Below are 26,518 nucleotides of genomic sequence, written 5' to 3'. Positions count from 1 at the left end.
TCGGCCACGGACGGCAGACGCACGTGGGGTCTGCTCTGTGCCCACACGCGCCCAGCTCTCAGGGACTCTGCACAGCCACGAGGTCAGGCTGAGAGGCAGTGATAGGGACCCCTTCTGTATTCTCCCCAAAGCAGGGCCCAGAGATTGGCCCAAGTAGGAGTCACAGAGAGCAGTGCAGGCCAGAGCCCCAGTCTCTGGTCCTACCTCACTATTAATTTTGTGCGTCTCGGCCTGCCCTTCCCCCTCTCAGGCCTCAGTTTCTCCATCTGTACAAGGACCGAGACTCTCCCCATCTCTGACGTTTGGTGGAAAAGAGAAGGGCCTGGTGGGCAGTGGTGACCTGCCGTCTCTGGCCCAATATGTCCTTCTATAACCTGAGACATCACTTGGAAGCAGCTTCAGAATAGAGCAGAACCACCACCACCGGTGGACTTTCCAGAAGCCCAGGCGTGGTGGGTCCCCCCTTTGCTCCTGGGCCCCTAGTGGTTGTACAAAGGAAGCCAGGGTCAGCCACTCAGGACCAAACTCCTCAAACAGAAGGAAGCCCTTTCCCTTGACCTTCCCCCACACAGATGTGGGACCAAGTCTCTGCAGAGCGGCCCATGTTCGTAACAGAAGCCGTGGACCGGTGATAGAGCAAGTCTCCAGTCCAAAAGCATGAGCGATCTCTTCACCCAAAACTCACAGCCACTTTAGAGAGGGGAGGGGGGCGGAAAGAGGAGGGAGGGGGGGGAGGGGGGAAGAGGAGGGAGAGGGGGAGGGGGAGGGAAGCAGGAAGGGAAAGGAGGAAGGAAGATACGGGAGGGAGGGACAGGGACAGGGACTGAGGGAGAATCCGAGCCACTTGCTCATTATCAGAGGACAGGAACCAAGGTTGAGAGCCTCAGGCTAGGCCTAGGGGTCTCTGTGGACGGTGAGACAGCTAATAATTGTTTTTGCATCTTGAGCTCCTGCTTTTCGAGGATGGGCAGGGGGTAAGTACAACAACGTGCAGGAAGAAGAGGCTGAGCCCCACTTAGCTGGGGGTGTCCAAGGGAACCTGCTGGCCTGGCAAAGCCCTATGGACACTACCGGGGGTCCGATGGGATCCCTGTCCCCGAACCATGCTGCTGGGAGGAGCCAGTGTTTAGAGGTTCCGCTGTACTCTGGGAGGACGAACACCATGGAGGTAGACTGAAGCCTTGAGGCTCACGGCAGGATGACTGAAAGCTATGGGTTCTGGGGAGCTGGGCCACACAGATAGGCCCAGGAGAAGCAGGACCAGGCCCCCATGCTTTCTCTGCCTGCCTCTGAATGCAGTCCAAGGCTCCAGACACATGTCCCACTGAGCCCAGGTCCAGGGCAGATGCTCTGACGTCACATCTGCAGAGGACGTCTGCCCAGACCAATGCCAAGAACCTTGTTCACAGGAGCTCCTTGCATTTGGGGAAAGCAGCAGCAGGGAGCAGATCTGCACATGGGTCAGGCTTTCTGTAGGGGGCCCAGCTTATCCACAAAGAGGCCACGGAACAGTCTGCAAACAAAACGGCTGTGGCCTAGACACACGTATAGTTTGGGAAGGCAGCATTATGACAAGGACTCTAGTACCTGGCCAGGAGGGTCGCACGACACGCTGCCCCCCTTGCTGAGCACCCCGCAGCGGGTCCTCTGGGCTGGCCCTTTCCGAGTTCTCCCTGGCCCCCCATCAGCTGCACTATTAGCCTGACGCTCAGACACTGCAAGGCAGGTCTTGTTTGATCCGCACTGAGAGTGTGACACAGCCTGTGTTTTAAGCTGTGCTGGTGATTCATTTTAATCAGGGGTAAGAGGACAGACGTGGAAGCAAAGAACAGCATATCTCTCTCACAATCCCCAAGGAAAGGAGGCATGCCACCGCCCCGTGCAGGGCCACCTGGGGAAGCTGGGGCGGATCAGGGGGCAGGCGGAGTGACGGGCAGAGCGCAGCCCAGAGCCTCTAGTGCGGTTTTCCTAGGAAGGAAGGGGTGAGGCCGACTCAGCAGCTGAGCAGGTTGAGGGTTGGGGAGTTTGAGGAATCTTGGAGGGCTCTGGGACCCAGGATGCCTGGTTCTTAGTTTCATGGACTGCAGAGGCGGTGAGTGGCACATCTCTGGGCTCCTGGAAAACACCGCCTGCCACGTTGTCTCAGAGAAGCGGGAGCTCCTGTTGTCGGGTGGGGGGATGGCTCTGTTCCTGGGTTCCTTGATGCTATGGGCCCTCAGGCTAGGCAGCAGCCCACCCCCCATCCATCCCCACTTTCTTATTTTCTCACCTCTTCACATTACTTAAATGTGAGAGTTATACAAATGTCATGAAAGAACGGGGTTCACCAGATAGTCTGCCTCATCCACGCAGGTGCAGAATTTAATTCTTGGGGTCAGAATCAATCTAGGTTCCTTCTTCCAGCAATGCTAAATGTTTTTAGAATCCCAAAGGAACAGAGCAACTCCAAGACTTCCATGCTGGGTCCCTTCAAAGCCAAGCTTCTCCAGCTCCGCCTGGAGATACTCAGCCCCCTTTGCAGAAGCTTCCATGGATTCTTTCCCTTCACAAGGGCTGGGATGTGCGCAGGGTCAGGCGGTCAGGCCCCACCCTGACCGGCCCACGGGAGAGAGGGTGCCAGGGGCCTGATCGGAGGAGAACGTCTGAGAAGGGCAAATGGTGCAGACAGTGATGTCAGAGGCGGTTCTTGGGGAAGGAAAATGTGATCCATTTGCCCCATGAGGAGTGGCCTAAGGGTACAGACATGGCAGGCAGAGGAACCCACTTCAAGCCTCTCTGTTGCAAATCCAGTTTCATACTGAGCGTAAAACATAAAGTGGAACCTGGAAGATACAACTCTGATCCTTTTCATGCAGACCTTCGGGCTCAGAGAGGGTGTCTGGCCGGGCCAGCCAGGGTGCAGCCGGCCGAGGGACCACAGGGGGCCCTCGCAGGTCGCGGGGAGCAAGGTAGGCAGGCGGGTGCCTCTGTGTCCACTGGCCGTGAGGCACACAGCATCAGGACGAAAGTTACTTTTTAAGGAGGCGGTTGATTTCATTTTCCTTTGAAGTAGGGGAGCTTTTATGTAATTCCTGTCCTTGGGATTGCACAATTTCTGTAAAATGACCCTTGGCCCTGACATTTGTCTGATGGAATCATAACACGTTCCACAGTCCCTCAGAGACTGGTACAATTATTCCTGCTCAACCAGTAGGTAAACTGAGTCACAAGCTTCTTCTGCCTCCCAGAAAATGCCAAGGCCAAGTCCCGAGATAGGGTCCAAGGGGGTCCCGGTCCTGGTGGGGTATCAAGCATCTGGGTAGGTCAGGAAGGAGGGAAATAAGAGGGAGATGGCCAGTTCCCTTTTCTGATCATCAGAGTCGCTCCACTATCTCCCACCTCCCTGCCCTCTCCAGAGCCCGTTTATCCAGCACCTGCCACATACACGCGGGTCACGACGTCTGCCATCACTATACTCCCTCTCTGAATAAAGAAGCTTCAGCTAGCAGAGGGAAAAAGCCACATTTTGTGGGCTTCCGACCCTCATGTGTGGCTTTCCTTCTCCCACAGTTGGTGCCAACCTGCTTCCCGAGCCTCTTGCCCTGCCCCGGGCCGGGGGGAAGCCCTCTTCTTTGCCAACCCTGCAAGATCTCCACAGACTGCCATCACCGGGATCACCGCGCCTAGCCCCACAGCCAAGCCCACCACACACTCTCCTTGGAGCACAGAGGAGGTCCTTTGCTGCCCTTTTGGAACTTTGGGGAAAGCGTTCTTCCAAGTCTTTGGGGAAATCTTTCTTCCAAGATTGTTACTTCTGTTCCATGTACTTTTGTGCCACTTTTTCAAGCCTTAATTATGGAATGGGGCTTTTTAAATGACATAGGGTTGATGCTGGGGTGTAATTCTCAGAGCAGTTTAGGCACGAAGAGAGTCCCGCAATTAAAGCGTTCACTGAGGGGAGGAATGCCATCTCTCTGTGTGTCTTGCACATGGAAGCTCTGTGTCTCCTCTTGGTCATGGAAAGGGCATCTGCATGTTCAGATGAGGCCTCTTTGCACAGAAGCTGCAGGGCCTGGGTCTAGCCAGCCCCAGGTGATGCTCTGCAGAGACACACACAGTCTCTGGGGAGCAGAATGAAGGGGCAGCAGCCGAGATCAGAGGACCTCAAATCCCCACCCAGCGTCCTCCCTGTGGTCCTGCCTACAGCCCCACCCGCCACACCACCCTTCCTCTGGCACAGTCACTCCCTGTCCACTCGGGGACCCCAGAATGCCCTCTCCCTTAGCCCGTTGTCCTCGGGTTTTGAACTCCTTCCTGCTGAGCTCTGGTTCCTGGGCATTCCTCTCCTAGACTCTCTGAGCGCTCACTTTCTCGAGGCAAGGGCGAGGGGCTCTTCCCTTGTCTGCAGGTCCATCTCCCACTGAGCCTTGGAGGCTGTCCCTGGAGGGGGCTGGTGTATTCCGGAATGGAATCCCAGGCCTCCTACTAACAAATGCAGGCCTCTCCCATCCCCACAGTCCAGGATCTCTAAGGGACCCTCCCAGCTCCCTGAGCCCCAGGGGCCTCTCTAAGGGCTCAGCACAGAGTGAAAGCTCTTAAAAGGGGTAGATAAAGAGGACGTCCTCCCAAAAGACCCATGCAGGACAGGAAGCCATCCCTTGCGCCACAGAACTCTCCTAACCCCAAATGGCTATTTATCGTGCACCTGGGGCCCTTTGGGAGGGATGCTCAGAATGCTGAATTCAGGGACATCCTGCTCTCTTGGACATGCGGCAGTGAAGGAAGCACTTCAGAACATTCTTGTCTTGGACGTGTGGGACACGCCACGGTGGAGCAGCCAGGCCCAGCCCACCCACAGTCAGCCCCGGGAAAGGGAAGGGCCCCGTCCTTGGCAATGACAGTGATGTATGCAGACTGGCTATTTCTGGAAGGTCAGCAGAAGCAAACCCATTCTTTAGGTAACGGAGAGGACTCTCTGCTGCTGACCACAAAGTGACACCTGGTGGTCTGAGGCCAGAGAATAGGAGGTGGGCTCCAGCTAAGACAGAGGCCAGGCTGACCATTGCGGTGAGTGTCTGATGCTCCCTGAGGAAAGCTACATCTGGGCCAGGGGTGAAAATCCCCAAAAGGAGGGGAGCCCCCATGGGTACAGTGACTACATGGCCCAGGTCAGGACGCCGAAGGGTACCTGTGCCCACATACTCTGCGAACTCGTGGTAGTTCTGGGGACCCCCACACTGTTTTTCTGCTTCCTGCTCCAGATATAATTTCTCCCGTGGTGTCACACATTCACTGAAGGGCGATGTGGGTACCCTGACATGGATGGGGTGCAGCCCTCTAAGCAGGACTTGGTGGATGGGCAGTGGCTTTCCTGAAACCCACCATGCCCTGTGACCTCCCTGTCACAGCTGACTGACAGGGCCTGCTGTGCCCACCACAGACTCTGGCCCCCGGGCTTGACCAGAGCTGGAGCAGACCTGGCAGTCATGCCCTGACCCTGAGCCATCCTGGCTGCTCTCTGGGGCCTGCAGGATGACCCAGGCCCACGTGGACATGGAAGCAGGTCAGACGGAGCAAGTTCTGGGGCTGGGGTGGTCCTCAGAGGGGGGCCCAGGCTGGGCGGGACTGCCCAGGCTCAGCGGCACAGCAACTCTCCCCCTCCTCTCACTGCCTACAGCACTTCTTGCTGGGGCTGGGGGGAGGTGGGATGGGGTGTGAAGATGCTGTCCTGTCCCCTTGCTGACACACATCAGGACATGCCCAGCCTCCCTGCACGTCGTGTGCCCAGACAAGACAGATGAGGCCCCAGGTGCCAGGATGGTGGGTGTGGAGAAGGGCCACGTTGGAGGGCATCCCAGACTCGGCCCACCTGTCCCGGCTCCAATCCTCAGGCCCAGGGCTCAGCATGTCCCGTCCCCGACCAGCATGTTTATCCACACTCTCAGACGTGATGATCTCGGCAGGTCTGTGCCACGGAGAACAATCTGAAACAAAGCTGAGGGCGAGGGAGAGAAAGGACTGTCTGCGGAGACGGTGGCCGGCTGCTTGTCCAGAGCACCAGCAAAGCCGTGGGCCAGCCAACCCCAACACTTCCCATCAAGCATCTCAGATGTGAATGGACCTTCTGGGCATGAGAGATTCTTTGACAATGCTATCCCTCCCCCACTTCCCAAGAGGGCCGCTGACGTCCCAGGGGCGGAAGGCGGGGGGAGTCTTTCTTCAAAGCTGCTGGGGAGAGCTGCTTTTTTTGTTTTGGAAAACAAAAAACAAAAAGCAAAAAACAATGCAGTGTGTGGCAATAAACTGTGTTTTCAGAGCGTGCACGAAGGTACCTGTCCTGTTAGAAGTAGTCAGAACCCCTTTCCTGATCCATGCCAAACACAGAAACCGAGAACTCTCCACAAGGGGGCAGCAGCTGGCCGGGCTGGCGTTTTCCACGGCGTCCAGCAGGGGGCTGGGAAGGAGCGGGTCCTGGGGAGCTGACAAGAGCTAGAGGAGAAAGCTGTTTTGTGTTTGCAGGTGACAAAGTGGGAGAAGGGAATCCCCAGTCCTTCTCGGGCCTCTCTCCCCCAGCAGCCCCCGCCCCCTGTGCTGGAAGGGCCAAGGCCAGCTTGGATCCTCTCCCTGGAGCAGTGAGTGGTGGGCAGGGAGCCCAGTACAGGTTACCACCCCTGGGAACCGGAATGTGCAAATTCCCAGGATTCCAGTAAGAAGAGGAGCAGGGTGAAGGGGCCTTGGGCGTTAGGTCACTCACACTGAAAAGAGGGTGTGTGAGTTCGCGCACCACACGTGCACATGGATGTTTCCATGCTCACGGGAGGGCCAGTCAGCCCCCAGCTTGCAGTCTGTCTCACAAGCAGCCTTCTGGAAATGAACGCTGAGCTCTCTGCATGGACAGGTCTGGGGCCCCGGGACTCCCTGGGGCTTGGAAGCAGGCATGCAGATGCCGATCCACATTTTGTTAGAGAGAAATAGCTCGTGGGGGCCATCTGTTCCCAGTTTTCTTTTAGAAAAGGAACACTGAAACAAAAGGGGGCCCTGTCACCCCATGGCCTCCTTCTCTCTGAGTGTCTGCTCTCCTAACCTGGGAAATGGGGTTCCAGCTGCAGAAAAGCCACTTGGCTGGTGTCTCATCCCTGCTAGGGGAGGTCATCCACTGGCCACTCTGAGCCTGACTTCCAGAAGCCTGAGTACTTTTCCTTCTCAAGCATCTTCCTCCAAAAAAAAAACCAACTAAAAATCCAACATTTCCACCCTGAAAGCTGGTGAGCCTCAAGCACTGGGCCTGCTGCCTCATGGGGTCTGAACACTGTCAGGGCCTGCCTCCCAGCACATACAACAGCACCTGTCTGCCCTAATCTCCCATCATCGGTGTGACACATGACCACAGACTTAGTGGCTCCTGACAGAAGCTTGTTAGCTTACAGTTCTGGACATCAGCAAGCCAGCGAGGGTCCACTGGTCTGAAATCAAGGTGTTTGTCCAGCCGGCATTCCCTCTGGAGCCTATAAGAGAGACTCAGTCTTCCTGCCTTTTCCAACCCATTGGATTATCCAGGCTACTAACCCCGGTTCAAGGTCAGCTAATTAGCAGGCTTAGCTCCATCACCACCTTCATTCCTCTTTATCTTGGAAGATACCACATACAGCGACTTTGAGGACTAGGATATCAACACCTTGAGGGGCACCGTTCTTCCCACCTTCTGCTTGAATGTTCAACAACGTCCCATACACAGACTCAGACTGAGCCCCCATTATATGCCAGAGGCTTTGTCTCTGGGGAGAGTCAGAGAGCAAAACCAGGCATACCCCTGCTCTCAGGATAATTCCCAAATAAAGGTAAGGTTCTGTCCAGGGGAGAGGAAATTTCAGATAGGATTTCTTCTGCAATGCTTCTCTTACTCTGCTTGGGATACCCAATAATCTGATGTTATACACACACACTTTGCACACTTTGGAGACACTCAAGTTGTAAGAACCAAAGGTACCTCAACTCCAGACTGTCACTAAGCCCTCTGTCCATAAAACCCATTGGAAATAACAGATGTGCTTCAAGAGCCAGGACAGGTCACATGACTTCTTTCAGGCCTGTCTCAGCCGCCCCCATGTGTCTGCCACCCAGACCCACACAGACAGTAAACCATGCATCTCCAAGGAAAAATCCATGTGGTATTTCACACAAAACGAACAGTGGAAAGAGGGAACTGGCTGGAAAAGACAAACACGGACCAAAAAAAGGAAAAGTGACAGTGGAGAAAGAAAGTTGGAGTGGACCATAAAGGGAGTCAAGAAGCAAATCTGACCGCGGGGCCCATGGGTGCTCTCCTGCCCAGAGGGTCTGGGTAACGGAGGACGCTGTTCTTGCAGGGGATGTGGTGGCAGCGAAAGCCTTTGCTTGAGAGAAACCGTCAGAGGAAAAGCATTCGAAGACATCTTCTAGAGATGGCGAGGCAGGCCATATTCAGAGCCGTCGATGGACTGAGAGGGACCACGGCAACGACAGTTTACACGGGGTGAAAAGGGGTCCCAACCCAGATGCAGCCCTGGGGAGGGAGGGGCCCACAGGCAGGAAGTTACCAGCCAGAAATGGCAGGGGGCGGAGCGGGTTCTGCCTAACAGGCCAAGCGGTCAGCCCTCCCCTGGGGGAGAGGCCGAATGAGAGAGCTGGAGGATAGGAAGGGGACCAGATGTCAAGGATGAGGGCTTCTGGTTAAACGGACCTAACAGAGTTCTTGCTCAGACCGGACTGTACACGGAAATGCACAGGTGAGCCCAGAAGGGTCAGGAGCCTGACAAAAGAGTCAGGTCAGAGAATCACTGTCAGGACTCCTAGAGATCTTTGAAACATTGAAAGCAAAGGATAGACCGTTGAATGTGGATACAAACTTAGAAACATTGAATGCAACAATTAAAAGATGCCTCCTGCAAATATTAAACTGTATGAGAAGCCAAGCACTATTCCAACTACTAAGTAAGTGTAAGGACCACTTTAGCCAGAGCGCTTCCATCCGGTTAAACAATAACTTTGCTGTTTAACCCTTAAACTGTCCCTGCCCCCTTTCCCCCAGGGGACTTAACTTAAAAACAAGTCCCAGGAAATTGGTCCCAGGTAACAAAGCCCAAATACAAGGGTGGGTCAGGCCAGGTAGAGGTATCCAATCAGTGGGGGGGAGGGGGCGCATACTGTCTCCCTAGTTGCCAAGGAGTATGGGCCCCACCCTTTGAGAGCCTTTTGGGCGCCAATTCTGACCAGGGTGATAGGCTGGTTCAAATATCTACTAGGGTAAATTGTAATTCAATCGGTCACTTATGTGTGACCTAGCATGACTGTGCAGCTTTCTTTGTGTGTTTATAATTTCATTGGCCGCCTGTGTGTGGCCAGGCCCAACCACATGGCCTTTGCCCTTAAAAGCTAGTCTGAGAAGCAGAGAGGGGTCGAGCTCTCTGTAAGAGGCATGGCCCCAGCTGGTCGGTTTGATTCTTGATGTTTGGCATGAAATAAAGCTTTGCTTGACCTTCACTTTGTATCAGTCTCACTCCTTTAATCACGGACCCATTATTGGGGGACCTTTCAGTAAGCTTTTAAGAAAGTAGTAAAAATGGGGGCACCTGGGTGATTTTTCCTTTGGCTCGGGTCATGATCCCAGAGTCCTGGGATCGAGCCCCTCATCAGGCTCCCTTCTTGGCTGGAAACCTGCTTCTTCCTCTCCCTCTGCTGCTCTCTTGTGCTCCCTCTCTCACTGTGTCTCTCTCTGTCAGATAAATAAATGAAATCTTAAAAAAAAAAAGGTAGTAAAATAATTGCATGGAGCGTTCGGTATTATATGTAAACAATGGATCTTGGAGCATTACATCAAAAAGTAATGACTTTGGGGCACCTGGGTGGCTCAGTGGGTTAAAAGCCTCTGCCTTCAGCTCAGGTCATGATCCCAGAGTCCTGGGATCGAGTCCTGCATTGGGCTCTCTGCTCGGCAGGGAGCCTCCTTCCCCCTCTCTCTCTGCCTGCCTCTGTCTACTTGTGATCTGTCTGTCAAATAAATAAATAAAATCTTTAAAAAAATCTAATGATGTATTGTATGGTGACTAACATAACAATAAAAAATAGGAAAGTAGTAAAATAATGTAATTCTCAACGTTTCATACATTTAAAGTTCCTATATGCTAAATAAGTATAGTTTTTCACTTCTTTTCATTTTCCAATACATTGATAACTGAGAGTAAGAGTCTTTAATGTTTTAACCAAAATGTTTAATGGCCAAACAATCAATTTCTCCCATTGACTGTCAAGAACTTGCTGGTTTCAGGTCATATGGTCATTTTCACACCTCACCCTACAGCAAAAAAGGAAGACAACTGCGTGTGTGTGCATGATGAGGGGACAGAAGGCAAGCTGAAGACAAGGCACAAGCTGACCCCCCATTGCAACCTACCCCCAACTCCTGGGTGGGACGTGTGTGACACTCTTCCAGGAATCTCCCAACTATCTTGATGTTAATGCCTTGCTAAATGGGAAAACCTTGACAACGGCCAGGCCTCTGGTATCTTGTAGGTCTTCTGTAGCATATGAAAGTTCTTTCAAACCCTCCATTTTTCCTTACCTCCCTAACCCCTTAGTATATAATCAGCCACCCCTCACAATCCCAGGGCAGCAGCTCTTTCTGCCCACGGGTCCTGTCCCCATGCTTGAATAAAATCACATTTTTGCACCAGAGACTTCTTAAGAATTCTTTCTTGGTCATAGGCTCCAGACTCTGCCCCACCCAACCTCATGTTTACACTGAAACTTCATCATGCATATTTAAAAGATAATTTTAAGGAAAGGGCCATATTGTGATACCCACACAGACATAAAAAAAAAAGCATGCAATAAAGATTTTATGCTTATAATCGATGAAGGAAACAAGCAGATTGCATTTGCTTCAGATAAAAGGATGGCCATCGCCAACATGGTGAGCTAAGTTTTCTGCCTTCTCCCCCCAAAGAACACCAATTTAGAGAATCACCCTGGGATGAGGGAGACTTGTGGAAGTCTAGGTTTCCAGTGGAGAAGCTCCAGAAGCCATTAAAGAAAAAAAAAAGTATTAAAGATAACTACAGCTACAATAACTTGATAATGTGTACACTCTATAAAAAGAGGTAAATTGTGGGGCACCTGGGTGGCTCAGCGGGTTAAAGCCTCTGCCTTTGGCTCAGGTCGTGATCCCAGGGACCTGGGATTGACAAGTCCTGCATCGGGCTCTCTGCTCAGCAGGGAGCCTGCTTCCTCCTCTCTCTCTGCCTGCCTCTCTGCCTACCTGTGATCTCTGTCAAATAAATAAATAAAAATCTTTAAAAAAAAGAGGTAAATTGTGACATCAAAAGCATGAATTTTGTGTGTGCAGGGAGGTAAAAGGGCAGCATTTTTGTATAAAATCTGAGTTAACACTGTAAAATCGACTGCTTCATCTATAAGACGTTTTATGTAAGCTTCATAGTAGCCGCAAAGCAAAAACCTACAGAACATACACAAATGATAAAGAGAGGGAAATCAAAGAAATCCAATATGGAAAACCATCACTTGACAAGGGAATATGACAGCAGACGGTATTAACCAGTCCTTGCCTATTTTTTTAAGATTTTATTTATTTATTTGAGAGAGAGAGACAGTGAGAGAGAGCATGAGCGCAGAGAAGGTCAGAGGGAGAAGCAGACTCCCCATGGAGCCGGGAGCCCGATGTGGGACTCGATCCTGGGACTCCGGGATCATGACCTGAGCCGAAGGCAGTCGTCCAACCAACTGAGCCACCCAGCCATCCCCAACAATTACTTTTTTAAAATTTATTTTCAGCGTAACAGTATTCATTGTTTTTGCACCACACCCAGTGCTCCATGCAATCCGTGCCCTCTCTAATACCCACCACCTGGTTCCCCCAACCTCCCACCCCCCCAACTTCAAACCCCTCAGATTGTTTTTCAGACAATTACTTTAAATTTAGATAGATAAAATTTTCCAATAAAAAGGCATAGAGGTGGGATGCCTGGGTGGCTCAGTTGGTTGAGCAGCTGCCTTCGGCTCGGGTCATGATCCCGGCGTCCTGGGATCGAGTCCCACATCGGGCTCCTTGCTCCATGGGGAGTCTGCTTCTCCCTCTGACTCTGCCTGCCACTCTGTCTGCCTGTGCTCGCTCTCGCTCTCCCTCTGAAAAATAAATAAATAAAATCTTAAAAAAAAAAAAAAGGCATAGAGGAGCCAAATGGGGGGACAAACGAGACCCAACTCTGTGCTTCCCATATGAACCTCAAGGACACACACTGTCTCGAAGGGAAGGGGGGAGAAGGGACTCCACACAAGGAGAAACCAAACACCAGTCGGGTAATGGCACCTGCATCAGGCAATTTAGACTTTAGGTCAAAACTTGTAACAAGAAACAAGGAAGTTTAGCCTATAATGAGAAAAGGGTCAGTTCTTCAAGAGGGTAGAACAATTTAAAATATACATGCACTCAACATAAGACATGGGCCAAAATGGCATATGTGGGGGGGTATGTCCTTCCCCCTTCAAGTGAGCAACGGAAGGAAGTCATCGTGAACAAATGTGTCCCATCACAACGGGTGTTGATATTTTGTCCTGTCACAACATTAGAAGAGCAGGATGTCCAGCTCCTGCAGAGGCGGAGAATGTGCCCTTCTCACACTGCTTTGTTCTATTCAGACCATCAGTGGATTGAAGGAGACCTTTCCACTGTCCACTGAGTCCTATCCTATCACTTCCAGAAACCCCCTCATGTTTTACCATCTCTCTGGGCATCCCTGGCCCACAGGCAATCAACTATCACATCGTCCCTGGCTCTGCACCCCCCAACCTAGCATACTGCCTGGTCCAAACAAGACGCTCTGTGAGGATGCCTGGATGATTTCTGAATGGCTGAGATGTGTGAGCAGCGTCCAAGGGTGATGCCGCAAGGCCTTCCACTGTGCTCCCAGTAACGCCCTGCAGGAGGCAATAAAAGGTTGGACTTGATCCCCAGATGGGTCCCACACCCTCAGTGCAGAATCCCGTCAGAAGAGACTTCTGGCTGGTCCCTGGGAAGTGGGCGGGACCTGTGTCTCGTCTCCAGGTAGACTCACCTCCTCAGGCAAGGACATGTCCCGGCCCCTCTAGAGCCACAAACGTGGCTGTCTCCCATGTCCTGAGAGGACTTAGGCACCCACACCCAGAAGACACCTGGAAGATAGCAGGTCCCCAGCCCTAGAATTATCTGTTGATATTTCTGTGACTGGGAAGTTTTCTCAGGGCAGCTCCCAGCTGGGGCTCCAAAGAGGTTCAGAACCTTCACACAGAAGAGTTTTCTCTAGGAAATGACCCTGCACATGTGAACAGCCACTGGCCACGTCATCACGAGTCAACAACCTTTCTAGCACCTCTAATCCACCAGTCTGGAAAAGCCCAGTGTCCAGACCCAAACAAACCCAGCAAAACTGCCTCACGGTGGAGACTCCACCAACCCGCGGCTTCTCCCATGCAGGGACGCTCTGGCCATGGTCAGCGGAGAACGGGGTGGACTTGGCCTCCACTGACCCTTCACTGCAACTCTGCAAGGGATTTTACACACGGTAAATAATTTAACCTAAAACCATCCTGTGATGAGGACATTCTTCTTTTTGTGTAGGTCTAGGTCCAGGTTCAGAGGACGTGGTGAGGTATCCAGCCCATATCCAAGTTGCACTTAGACCTGTACGCTGCAATGTCTCCTGTCCTGCCCGTGTTTGCACCTGTGCCCCATCTTGCATTTGTTTCCTGGTGAGATTTGACCAGTCAGGAGGTCTATTAGTCAGCAGAAACTTCATCATTCCTAATGTTAGCTTGTGTCACTCCAGCAGCACAAGGGAAAGAAATGTGTTGCTGGGGGCACCTAGGTGGCTCAGTGGATTAAGCCGCTGCCTTCAGCTCAGGTTATGATCTCAATCTGGGATCGAACCTCGCATCGGGCTCTTTGCTCAGCAGGGAGCTTGCTTCTCTCTCTCTCTCTCTCTGCCTGACTCTCTGCCTACTTGTGATCTCTCTCTCTCTCTCTCTTTGTCAAATAAATAAAATCTTTAAAAAAATGTGTTGCTGGTTTGTTTGTTTGTTTTTAATCCAAAGCAGCCCTGCTCAGTCAGTGCTGGCCATGCACTTCGGCTCACTTTTTAATTTCTTCAGCCTGTAACTTGGATGTATCATTTGTACATTTCGCTTTTATGCATCTTACCAAAGGGGAAAAGAGAGAGTAGTTTAGAGTTGCCAAAATTCTTTCATTTTCTGAGCATTTGCCTCCCAGTCTGGCAGAAAAGGAGCGAGAGGACCCTCACCTTGCCCTCAGAGGAAATAGCTCTGAGGCTTCCAAAGCTCCCCGTCCTGCGCTGGAAAGCGGCACGCAGGCCACTTACACATCCAAACCCGATGGCCCTTTTCCCTCCATTCGGTGCAGGTTTCCTCAAGCAGAGCTCTAAGCTTGTCTGTTCAGTGAAATGGAATGGTTTCCTTGTGTCTCTCCCTTGGCACAAGAGAACAAGTATGGAAGGGCCGAGAACTGGGGTGTCAGGGGAGACAGAGAGTAGGCATGTGGAATGCGTTCAGACACACATCCTGCTGGCCCAGCTTGGCCCACCCTGTGCAGCTCTGTGTGTCTGCAGGAGAAGAAGGACCCTTGTCCCAGCCACCTCTTCAGCAGCCTCTGCCCTTGTCAGTCCGGCCAGCTGCTTCCCTGACACGGACTGGCTTCAGGACCGGAGGGGATGGAGAGATGGGTCTGGGCGCTGAGATCAACACTCGTGGAGTCAGTGCCTACCTGCCCGCTCTCCCATCTGTCTTTGCCTCGTGGAAGTGTTTCCCCGTTAACTAGGATCGGGCTATGAAGCCGGCAATTGCCTGGCTTTCTTGGATCATAAAGTGGGGAAAGAGCAAAACTGGGACCCTGCCGGACACTCACCGCACCCCAGGTGGAGCTGAGAGGGGCTGGGACACGGGGCCCAAGGGTGTTGCTTCCTCCTCTGGCTGCATGAGGCTCAAACAAAACAAAACTAAACTAAACTAAACTAAAAACCACCAGACAGAAGCTTGTGCAGCGCCGCCTGGTCACTTGGATGTCATCTCGAACTAACACATTAGGGAGGCCTCTGGAAGGGCCCGCCTTCAGATAAGAACAGGTACTTGCTCTCCCAAGCAGCTAATACTATTAAAACAGGCTTTTTTCTTCTACAGCAAACATTATAATGGACAGTGAAAGCCTGAATAACTTCCCCCTAAAATGGGGAAAAGGAGAAGGATTTCTGTTTGTCTTTACATCTTCTGTTCTAGTGGCCTGGAGGTTCTAGACAGTGCAAAGAATGTGGAGAAGAGATAAAAGTATATGTATCAGGAAGGAAGTTGTAAAACGAGCCTCATTTGCAGGGGATATGATTAACTGAAAAGAAAATCCTAAGGAATCTACAAGAAGAAAAGCTTGAATTTTTCAACTTTACATGATACCAAGTCAATATATAAAAATCAATTGCATTCCTATACACAAATGCCACATAGTTTAAAATACGATGCAAAATGCCACTTACAATAGTGTCAAAAACGTCAAATACTTATGGATAAATTTAACAAATTTATCAATGCAAAACCTCTACACCAAAATCCACAAAGCACTCATTTGAGAAATCAAAAAAGAGATAAATATTTCATGTTTTTGATTGAAGGATTTATGTTACTAGAATACCCAAATTGACCTGTTTATTCCAGAAAAATCCCAACTGAAAACCCAGAAAATGTTTTTTATAAATTGACGAGATGATTTTATAATTCATAAGGAGGGCAAAGGTATGAAAAGCATGGAAACAATCTTAAAAAAATAACAAAGTCAGGAGACTTTTCAGAATTTACTATAAAGCTGCAATATTTGTGACATACCTACATTAGTAAAATAAGAGATGACAGAACGGAGCACAGCAGGGAAATAGGCTGACAGATACCATCAAATGATTTTTTTTTTGAAGGAAAATTTTTTTAATTTTTTATTTTTTATAAACATATATTTTTATCCCCAGGGGTACAGGTCTGTGAATCGCCAGGTTTACACACTTCACAGCACTCACCATAGCACGTACCTTCCCCAGTGTCCATAACCCCACCCCCTTCTCCCAACCCCCCTCCCCCCAGCAACCCTCAGTTTGTTTTGTGAGATTAAGGGTCACTTATGGTTTGTCTCCCTCCCAATCCCATCTTGTTTCATTTATTCTTCTCCTACCCACTTAAGCCCCCATGTTGCATCACCACTTCCTCATATCAGGGAGATCATATGATAGTTGTCTTTCTCCGCTTGACTTATTTCACTAAGCATGATACGCTCTAGTTCCATCCACGTTGTCGCAAATGGCAAGATTTCATTTCTTTTGATGGCTGCATAGTATTCCATTGTGTATATATACCACATCTCCTTGATCCATTCATCTGCGGATGGACTTCTAGGTTCTTTCCATAGTTTGGCTATTGTGGACACTGCTGCTATAACCACAATGAGATATCACCTCACACCAGTCAGAATGGTCATCAAATGATGTTTGACAAGGAAGCTAAGCCAATTCAGCAGGGAACATGGGGCCAGGAAAACTGGGTCCACAGGAAGAGGTAAGGAAGAGGGCCTTGACTCCTCCTCCTCCTCCTTTCTTCTCAGCTGAGGGGCAGAACTTCATAAAGAAGACACAAAAAGGGAGCACCTGGGGGGCTCAATGGGTTAGAGCCTCTGCCTTCAGCTCGGGTCATGGTCCCAGGGTCCTGGGATCGAGCCCCACATCAGGCTCTCTGCTCAGCGGGGAGCCTGCTCCCCTCACCCCCGGCTGCCTCTCTGCCTACTTGTGATCTCTCTCTCTCTCTCTCTCTCTGTCGAATAAATAAATTAAAAAAAAAAAAAAAAAAGAAGAAGACACAAAAAGCACAAGCCATAAAGTAGAAGTCTGGGTAATTGCAGTACAGTGCAGACAGGGGGAAAAGAGTCCTTCTGGGGAGAGACACCTGACAAACACCACCTCCACCCAGGTGATCAGGGTCAACACTGGGAGAGATGAGTCATGCTGATGTAAGACACCCTTGGTATGATGGGATGAGAATGGCTCTTCACCATGTGGTCCTCCCAAAAGCCCGTAACCCGTCTGATCATGAGAAAGGCATCATACAAATCTCAGTTGAGAGAGATCTCAGAAATACCTGAGTCATCCTCAAAACTATCACAATCATAAAAAGCAGGGAATGTCTGAGAACCTATCACAGCCAAGAGGAGCCTAAGGAGACATGAAGACTGAATGCCCTGGGTATCTTGGTTGGGATCCTGCAACAGGTAAAGTTCACTAGGGAAAAACTAAGGGGATCTGAATAAACTATAGAATTTAGTTAATTAAGTATGTATTAATATCAGTTCGTTAATTCTGATAAATATGCCAGACTATCAAAATATTTATTTTTTTAAAAGATTTTATTTATTTATTTGACAGAGAGCGATCACAAGCATGCAGAGAGAGAGAGAGAGAGAGAAGGAATCAGGCTCCCCACTGAGTAGAGAACCCAATGCAGGACTCAATCCCAGGACCCTGAGATCATGACCTGAGCTGAAGGCAGAAGCTTAACCCACTGAGCCACACAGGCAACCACTATTAAAATATTCAAAATAGGGGAACTGGGCACCTGAAAGGTGCCCACATCCCTAATGGCAAGCACCTGTGACTGTGTGACCCTTATGGCAAGACACATCCATAGATGCGATGGAGACAAGCATCTGAATTAGGTGGGAGGGTCCCCATAAGGGGAAGCAAGATCAAACCCAAGGAGAAGGTGACATGACACCATAAGTAGAGACAGAAGACGGCTTTGCCACCAGCAGCCTCTAGATGCTGGAAGTGGCAGGACTGCATCTCCTGGAGCCTCCAGAGGGACCTGCCGGGCTGGCACCTTGAGATGAGCCCCTGAAACTCGCCTTGACTTCGGATTGCTGGAACTTCAAGAGAATAATTCTGTGCTGTTTTTTTTTTTTAAAGATTTTATTTATTTATTTGACAGACAGAGATCACAAGTAGGCAGAGGTCAGGCAGAGGGAGAGGAGGAAGCAGGTTCCCCACTGCGCAGGGAGCCTGATGCGGAGCTCAATCCCAGGACCCTGAGACCATGACCTGAGGCAGATTCTTTAACCCACTGAACCACCCAGGCGCCCCTAATTCTGTGCTGTTTTAAGCCCCAGACTTCGTGGTCCCTGTGACGCTGCAGCAGGGAATAAACTCAGCAGGGGAGGCGCTGGGCTTAGCGATCCCTCACCCAACCCTCAGGAGGCAGGGACTGAGGACTGATGAGTCCCCGGAGGTCAGCAGATGGAACCAAAACACTGTCACCAAAGGTCAAACCTGTGCTAAGCACAGACACGTGTAGGTCTAGGTTTCCGCCTCCTGAGGAACCCACTGAAGAGGAAGCCAGAGCTTTCCTCTCGGGACTGTGTGAGGCCCATGGCCAAGGCAGGTGCCTGTCCTAGCCACCCCTGGAGAGAAAGCATGTGACAGCAACTAAGCAGTACGGACAGCAGAAGCGCCCCCCCCCCGAGAGTTTTAATAATCCAGAAGTTGTCTTCCTTCAAGTTCGGTATCTAGGTATTAATCACTGCACTAAGGATTATTAGGGAGCAAGGATGACAAAATAAATTTATTGGTTACCTCTCTGAATCTACTACAGCCCTATCTGCGGGCCCCTGACTTTCAGAGACGGCTCAGGCAGCACCCCAGAACTGAACAGGGGTGCTTGCCAGGCCCACAACACGCTCTGAACACAGGCAGAGTCTTTCTGTCCCCTATGCACGGTCAAGGTCCCCTGCACATCCCACGTCTGACCACGTGACACTGAGAGGCTATTTTCACCCAGGGAAGCACACGTGTGGAGAGCGCAGCTGTGCAGGGTTTATAGCTGAATTCTGTAATTTGTGGACACAAATGCACATCAGAATACAGCTGCTTTAAAGGTACCTTTAGAGGGTTTGCTTAAAATTGGTTTGCTTAAAATTGGAGTCCAGTTTAGAGCTGGCTGCGACCCTGCGACCCTGAAAGGCACATGTTGCAGAAGAGAGAGTGGACACTGAATCCGGGAGAAGAGCTGGGCAGGGCTATTCTCGAACAAGAACGTGGTCATGCTCTCAAAAAAAATAGACATCATTCATTCACTCAGTACACTCAGGGCACCCAGCATATGCTTACTAAGTGCCCACCACACACACACTTCGTGTTATAGCAACAGAAAGTCAGGGACAGCCTTCCTCCAGCTCATGTTCTGATGGGGAGACTTAATCCTATAACATAAGAGAATTAGTGAAGTGAAGATTGTAGAGGTGGTGGTGGTGGGCTGTGGGAGGGGCTTTAGCCCTCCAGTGGGCGTGGCTGGGGCCGGGCTGGGTGAGGAGGGGTCACCTGATTGAGGGGAAGGAGCCAGCCAAATGCAGATCTAGGGAAGAGCAGATCTAGAGGCATAGTACATGCAAAGGCCCTGAGGTGGGAATTGCTTGGCGAGCTTGAGGAGCAGTAGGCAGAGCTGCATAGCTGGAGAAGGAGACCAACTGGGCAAGGGAGGGACAGAGCTCAAAGCCCTAGGTGGGCAACTATGCCAGACACTGAGGGCCTGAGGTCAGGGTGAGCTGCTCCATAGAGCTGAGAACAGTTTTGCAGCAGGGAAAATAGGGCAGTTGCTTCCCAGTGTGGAGGGGGATATCAGCATGAGCTAGGAGCATCCTGAGCACCTAACAGAGACCCTCTCATATGGCTTCCCTATAGGAGGCACAAAAGCAACCCCATTTTACAGAGGAGGGGAGTGGGGAGGAAGAAGGTCAGGTGATCTTCCCACAGTTCCTCAGTGAACAGGGGTGGCATCAGGATCCGAGCCCACACTTGTTATTACACACTGCACAATATCACCTGCCTCTCCGTTCACATGCTGCTAGTGATGAGAACAAACCTTCCCACGGCCCATTGCCACCCTGACAGGGAGCAGAGTCGTATGGGACAGCTTCCCTCTCTGAGCTCAGCCACGGTGCCCTCAGACACAGGGTGAGCTCATGGGGCCAGATGGCTACGTGTAGCTGTGCACATGCCCTGGGACGCAGGACCTCTGCCGTGCCCAGGTTTGGGGGCGCCATCCCTGGAGGACTCCGAGGGAGGCTGCCTTCTGAGCTTCACAGCCTGTGCCCACCACGGCTGGGAGCAGTGGTCAGGAAGGCCACCTTAATCCCACCATAATGGGATCACCAGGCCCCAAGGGGTGAGACAACACACCCACACTCAGGGCTCACGCTGACTCACAGCTTACATACAGGCAAATGGGCCCACACATGGAGTCCCAGGGGCCATGCCACCCAGGCCTGCTGGGGACAGACGGCCCCAAAGCCAGTGAGATGGGCCAGCAGAGACCGGCTTCCCAGGATGTCATGTCAGAGCTGCCGATGCTGGAACTGAAGGGCACTCTCGAGGAGCTGGGAACCTTAGAGAGACTCTGGGTGGTTCCTGGGGATTCACTCTTCTCCCAGAAGTGTGCCCTTTGGATTGGGTGCAAGCCCACAGCCCTGTGGGCAAGGGTGTCGTCCCGCTCGCCCCCTGCTGGCCATTACCCCACATCCAGAGCTGCAGCTGCCACTGGCACTCTTGACCTGAGGCTATCCTGTCCTGGCCCAGAGGATGGCCTCCGGGAGGAAGTAGCTTGTCCTGGGTGTGAGTCTTCTTCCTCTGCCTCCTGGGGACACGGAACGGTTCACCTCATCTTGGGACTGCTCTGACAACTGCAGAAAGCCCAGGGGGTAGGTGTGGCGGCCGAGAGAATGCATAGGGTTTGAAAGATGGACCCCCTCATCCGGGGTCATGCAGGTGCAAACAGAAGGAGCTAAAACACCCAGTATATCCGTCCAAGGACAATCCTCCCTCAGAACCAGAGAGCCATGACTACAACCACAACTCCGTTCAAGAACGTACACCCATCACATTTACTTAGTACCGTTTCTTCAGTCCTCACTAGGAACTAATTGCTGCTTCCTGCACTTTCTGTTCCTAGAGCGTAATCTGTCCCCAACCCTCCCCCCACCCGCCTCACGAAGCAGGTGCAGCTGTAGCTCGAGCAGACTCAGCGCCTGGGGTTCTGAGAGCTGACGTAGCTCCCTAGGGCCTGACCCACCTCTGACGTGGCCTCCGGGGCTGCGTGTGGGCCCCCCAGGACCCATGTAGAAAACCCAGCAATCATGGAGTGTGACGAAGGTACTAGAGTTGGTCTCCAAGTGACAGAGCCCGGGTCTGGAAGCGGGAATCTAGAGTAGGTCAGAAAGCATCGTAAGAGGAGAAAAGACGAATGGCAGCAGAAGCTGAGGAGGGACAGGACACTTCCCGACCCACCGCAGACAGGGAGGCCAGAGCCCCCCGGGAAAGGACTCAGAGGACAAGTCCAGGGCCAGGGAGACCCGAGGTGTCACCTGAACCAGCAAAGAAGACCCCTTAGCGAAGGGGCGTGGCAGGTGGGGGCTTGTTCGAGCAGCTTTGCTGGCCAATGGAGGTGGAGGCTAGGCTGGAGCCAAGCCCGTCTGTCAGAGCTGCTGCCCACCTGAGGCCATGTCCTCCCGTCTGATAAAGGACAACTACATCTCCTTCCTCCTCGGTATCACAGGAGTGGTGGGAATCCATGCTAAACTTTCCCAGGGTCACCGCACATGGGAACGCAAGGCGTCTAAACCAAGCGGAGGGGACCAGTGGAGGGGACCAGGAGGAGTCCTTTCCCTGAGAAAACAAGAGTCCTGCTTCAGGCCAGTCTTCCTGGGGCATCTTTCCTGCCAGGACTGGAGGCAACAAGGCTGGAGCAAACGGATGCCCAGAGCGGGCACACCAGGCAGGCTGAGTGTGAGACCCGCCTGGAGAGGCCTTGCCGGTGCTCTCTGTGTGGGGCTGTCAGCCTTCCAGCTCACACAGGACCATCCCTTTCCTAGGGCCACGGGGCTCATGGCCCCCCATGTCCACCTGCACCATACCTTTGACCAGACAAATGTCCTGGGGCCACCTCTGGGGCTCTCACAGACCCTGACCCTCGTGTGCACCCACAGCAGCTCTCCCACCTAAACGCCACAGGAGCTGAACGCCAACAGGCTGCCAGGAAGGGCTGGGTCCTTGTCCTTCTCCATCTTGTGTCCGACCCACATCTGGGACTAACCAGACAAAAACCAAAGGTCCTTGAGGACACAGATGTCCATGGAAATGAGACGAGGGGACTCAGGGAGGCTGAGCAAGGGAAGGCATCCCAGTGGAAGAGAGAAATCCCGACGTCCATCAGCAGTTCAGGACAGTGAACATCTTGTCACCGCACTTGCTGCGAGGGTGGGGCAGGAAGTGAGCAGATGGGAGACGTCCACGGGAACACTGCGGAGCCCAGCTTCCTCCTGCTCGGCCCTTCTCCCGACTGGATGCATGAGGGACCGCGGCGTGGCCTCCCTCCTACACCCTTCATCACCGCAGCTCACTTCCCACTCACTTCCCACCATGGTCATGGAAATTTGTAATTTGGCCTCGATCCATAAACGCAATGGAGATAATTTACACCTTCAAGTTTCACAAGAAGGCAGAAATAAGCAAGGATCTCTGCAGAGCTTTATTTGGACCCCTTCTAAAGGAAGCAAACCCATCAGAGGAACTAGATCAACAATTTCCCTTTCCCTGTGGGATCTGCGCTAGCCAGTCTGCAAACGGAAGAGGCATTCACCACCCCCAGAGTCCTCACAGCCCTCCACGGCAAAGTGGGGTGTTCGTCCTGTCGCTATTTTAGAACCTATCTCGGGGCTGGGAGTTCTTGTCTGCAATCGTCTCGGACTTCATTTCGCATGACGAGGGAGCAAAGTGTGTCAGGAGCAGGAAAGAAGAAAAGGCTAGCAAAGGAGAAGAGGCCTAGGAGGGACCCAGGGCCCGTCGGGGCTCTGAGATGCAGAAAGCAAGGGGCTGGAGGCGGAAGCCAGACAGGAGTGGGTGTGGGTGGGGACGTGCTGTCCGGAGAGACCACAAGGAAGCCAAGGCGTGAGAGGGGGCACAAGGCTGTGATTACAGCCCTTGGGGCCCAGTCTGGGAGATGTGGCCTTGCAGAGGCTGCTCCTTTGTCTGGGTGACATTTGCCCTGAGCGTGACCTTTCTGTGACTCAGCCCATGGCCCACAGCCAGGCACTGCCCCACCCATTCCTTCCCCTCTCCCCGTGGTGTCTGGCACGGACGAGGAACCAAGACGTGAGGGCATGTGGTCAGCCACAACCATGGTTTCCCACAGCACACTCGCATGGACACACACACTCACAAACGCCCAGGCACAGAAACACTCCACACTCACACAGGCACACACGCTCACTCACACACATCTGGATCTGGCCACAGCCTGGACCCGGCTCGTGGGCTGCCGTGGACCCGGCCACAGGTGAGGGCCGGGCTGGCCGTCTGGGCCGCTCAGATGTCCTGGGCCTGAGCCTGGTCTGGCCGAGACCCTCAAAGGCACGCTGCCTCCATGCAGCCCGTTTCCAATTACAGCTGCCACGATCCCCAAGTAACCAGGTTTTCAAAGAGCTGAGCTACTTGTGTTTTACGCTTTTGTGAATGTTCTGTGACAGAGTGAATGAGAGTCAGTTTTCAGTGGCGTCTGGTCCCTGCAGAAAGCTGCCCAGTTCCCATGCACCTGTCACTGTTTCTTCTGACAGGAGCCTCACTGCCCAGCACAGCTGCCGGCCATCCCCAGAAGGCCATGTATGCCCTGCGTTGTCCTCCTAGACAGCCACATTTCTGCTGACACCATGATCCGCTCTCCCTGAGAGTTAGAAGGCAGAGGGAAGGTTCGTTTCCATACCTGCTGTCAGCTGGGTTCAGTTTTGGGGGCGTGTCTCCATCCTTTCTCTCCCTTCCATGGGTACCTGCCCTCAGCCCCCACGCACAGTGCCTGTCCTCCCCATGCAGACGTCAGGCTGGTCCCGGGCACTTGTGGTCACACAGTGTCCATGTGGTTGAGCACCCGGCTCTGTTCAGGGTGTGAGCCGGTTCAGAGCAAGGCCACGCAGTCCTGGGAGGCAGCAGAAGTCCACCGGGAGGTCGAGACCAGAGCCTGGGGTCCCAGGGTCCCCGACGGCCCCAGCTTGTCCAGGCGGCACAGCTACTGCCAACCCCCTGGGATTTTGTGAAAACCAAGAGACGGGCCCCACTCAGCTAGCGGCTGTGTCACCAGCCAGAGAGGCACTGGGAGAGGAACACCCCAGCCTCCAGGCTCCTCGCCCCCAGGGAAGGCTCTGGCTCCTTCCTGAGGCCACTGTGGCTGTGTCCTCTCACCACACATGCTGGGGAGACGGGGTCACAAGCATCACCTGCAGAGGGAAAGAGCAGTTGGGGCAGCAGCACTCACAGCCATGCCACAAGGAGGAGGAGACTGAATGGGGCAGTGAGGTCTCCTTTCTTCTTCCAACGCCTTTATAACAGCCTTGCTCCGCCCTCTGACCCATGGCCCTCTGTGTGAGGGGCGTCCAAGCTTGAGCGCCAGCCCCTGCAGCCCAGTGACCCGCCACCCCAAGCTGTGCCAGCTGAGCAGGCCCCCAACACACTCTCCAGGAGAACAAGAGCGCCGGGTCGCTGAGACGCCCTGTCTTGATCCCTCCGTCCCTACCCACAGCAGGGTCGCTACAGCTAGAGGGACTAGAGCAGCGAGGGTCTCCCCAGACGCTCATAGGTGGGGAGCCAGCAGATGGGGTCTGTTAGGGCCCCTAGGAAATGTGGAGTAAACGGCCTGTTCCGAGTCTGGTTTCCAGGAGAAGTGGGCCAACTCGTGTTTTCCTTTGTCCCTCATTTGTTCACCTCGCGTGTCGCTCTCCACCAGACCCTCAGGTCACGCAGGGATGGTGGGAAAGCCCCCAGACTCTCTCAAGGTCCTGTTCCTGCCGTCAGCTGCGGATGCCCCTTGTTACTGGCAAGAAGTCCTCGCCAGATGGCCCAGGGGGCGCAGCACTCTGCTCCAAGCGGGACCTGACCACACACCCGAGAGGGTCCCCTGCCCACCATCCCACAGCCAGTGAAAGGTCAAGACCACAGACGGGTTGCGAGGGAAGCAATGGCTCCCTCCCCACAGACCCCTGTGGGTGCAGCTGGAAGGAAAATGGCCCCCTGTGGTCTTTCCAGCCGGAGGGTGGAAACCCAGGAAGCAAAGGCCTTCCCTGGGGAGAGAGCAGTGTTTTGAATACACCCGATTGGGAGGTCCCCCGCTGTGTGGCCAGTGTCCCGGCTCTGGTCCTGGAGCAGCCCTCTGGAGAGGCCCGGACACACGTCTGAGCTTGCTGTGGTCAGTACCATTGAGGTACGGAGGCCGAAAGGTTTGTCCTCCCTCTGCCTGATGCAAGCATGCAGAGTGTGTGTGTGTGTGTGTGTGTGTGTGTCAGTGTGTGTGTGTGTGTGTGTGTGTGTGTGTGTCAGTGTGTGGGGGGAGGGCGGCCGCACCCTGCCCTGTAGGAGGGGCAGCCCAGCCAGGAGGTTCCCTACCGGGCTCCTCCCGAGCAGGCCGGACCCTCACTTAGCATGTTTCTGCCCAAATTCTTCTCTCTGGTTTTATCCTACCGAGGACCTGAGCTTTTACATCAAAATCCAAGAAGCTGTTCCTTTGTCCTTGCTTTCTGCTGACACTCTTGTCTCCCAAGGCGTCACCTACTTGAAAAGAAGGGAGAGCAAACAGGTGAGCAGTGGCTGGCGGGAAAGGAGGGGGAAGCTCGGATTAAAGCTCAAGCCAGGGGGCGCCTGGGTGGCTCAGTGGGTTAAGGCCTCTGCCTCTGGCTCAGGTCATGATCCCAGGGTCTTGGGATCGAGCCCCACATGGGGCTCTCTGCTTGGCGGGGAGCCTGCTTCCTCCTCTCTGCCTGCTTGTGATCTTTGTCTGTCAAATAAATAAATAAAATCTTAAAAGAAAGAAAGAAAGCAAGCTCAAGTCAAGGTGCCTGGAGATTACACCATCTCTGATGCTCCCTGGCTTTCTGATCGGCTCCTTCTGCTCTCTAGTTTGCTTTGCAGCGTGTCCTGGGACAGGATTCGGGTGTCCCCGCTTTGTCCCTGATGAGAGGAGCTGAGGGCTCTCAGCATCCGAAGCCCAGCCTCCCTTGCCTGCTGCCAGATGTGCTGCAGGAGGGGGTGGGAGGGGTCAGCGCTGGGACCCTGCTACCCTTGGCTCAGGCAGCCACTAGAGGCTGGGCCCTCAGCCCAAAGCTTGCAACTCCGAGGAGCGCCCCAACATCCAGGCTCCTCCTCCATGCCAAGGGCTGGTCTGGCTCCCTCAGCTGGAGGAGACCTGGGGGGTCAGCACACCAGCCGCTTCTCCCCCCAACGAACTGTACAAGTCTGTCCTGCAAACCCGGGGCTATGGGCACCAGGGAGAGCCTCAGGGTCCTTGGCCTGCCCAGGTCAGGTGTGACTGTCCAGACCCCGAGCTCAGACTCAGCACCTCAGGCCACCAAGGCAGGAGGCCACCCGGAAGGCCAGCCGGGCCCCACCAG

Source organism: Mustela putorius, unplaced genomic scaffold (genome assembly GCF_011764305.1).
Source record: "Mustela putorius furo isolate JIRA1106 unplaced genomic scaffold, ASM1176430v1.1 tig00000139_pilon_pilon_pilon, whole genome shotgun sequence".
In the NCBI taxonomy this organism is placed as follows: Eukaryota; Metazoa; Chordata; class Mammalia; order Carnivora; family Mustelidae; genus Mustela; species Mustela putorius.
The sequence above is the reverse complement of the archived record's forward strand: the minus strand, read 5'-3'. Positions refer to the sequence as shown.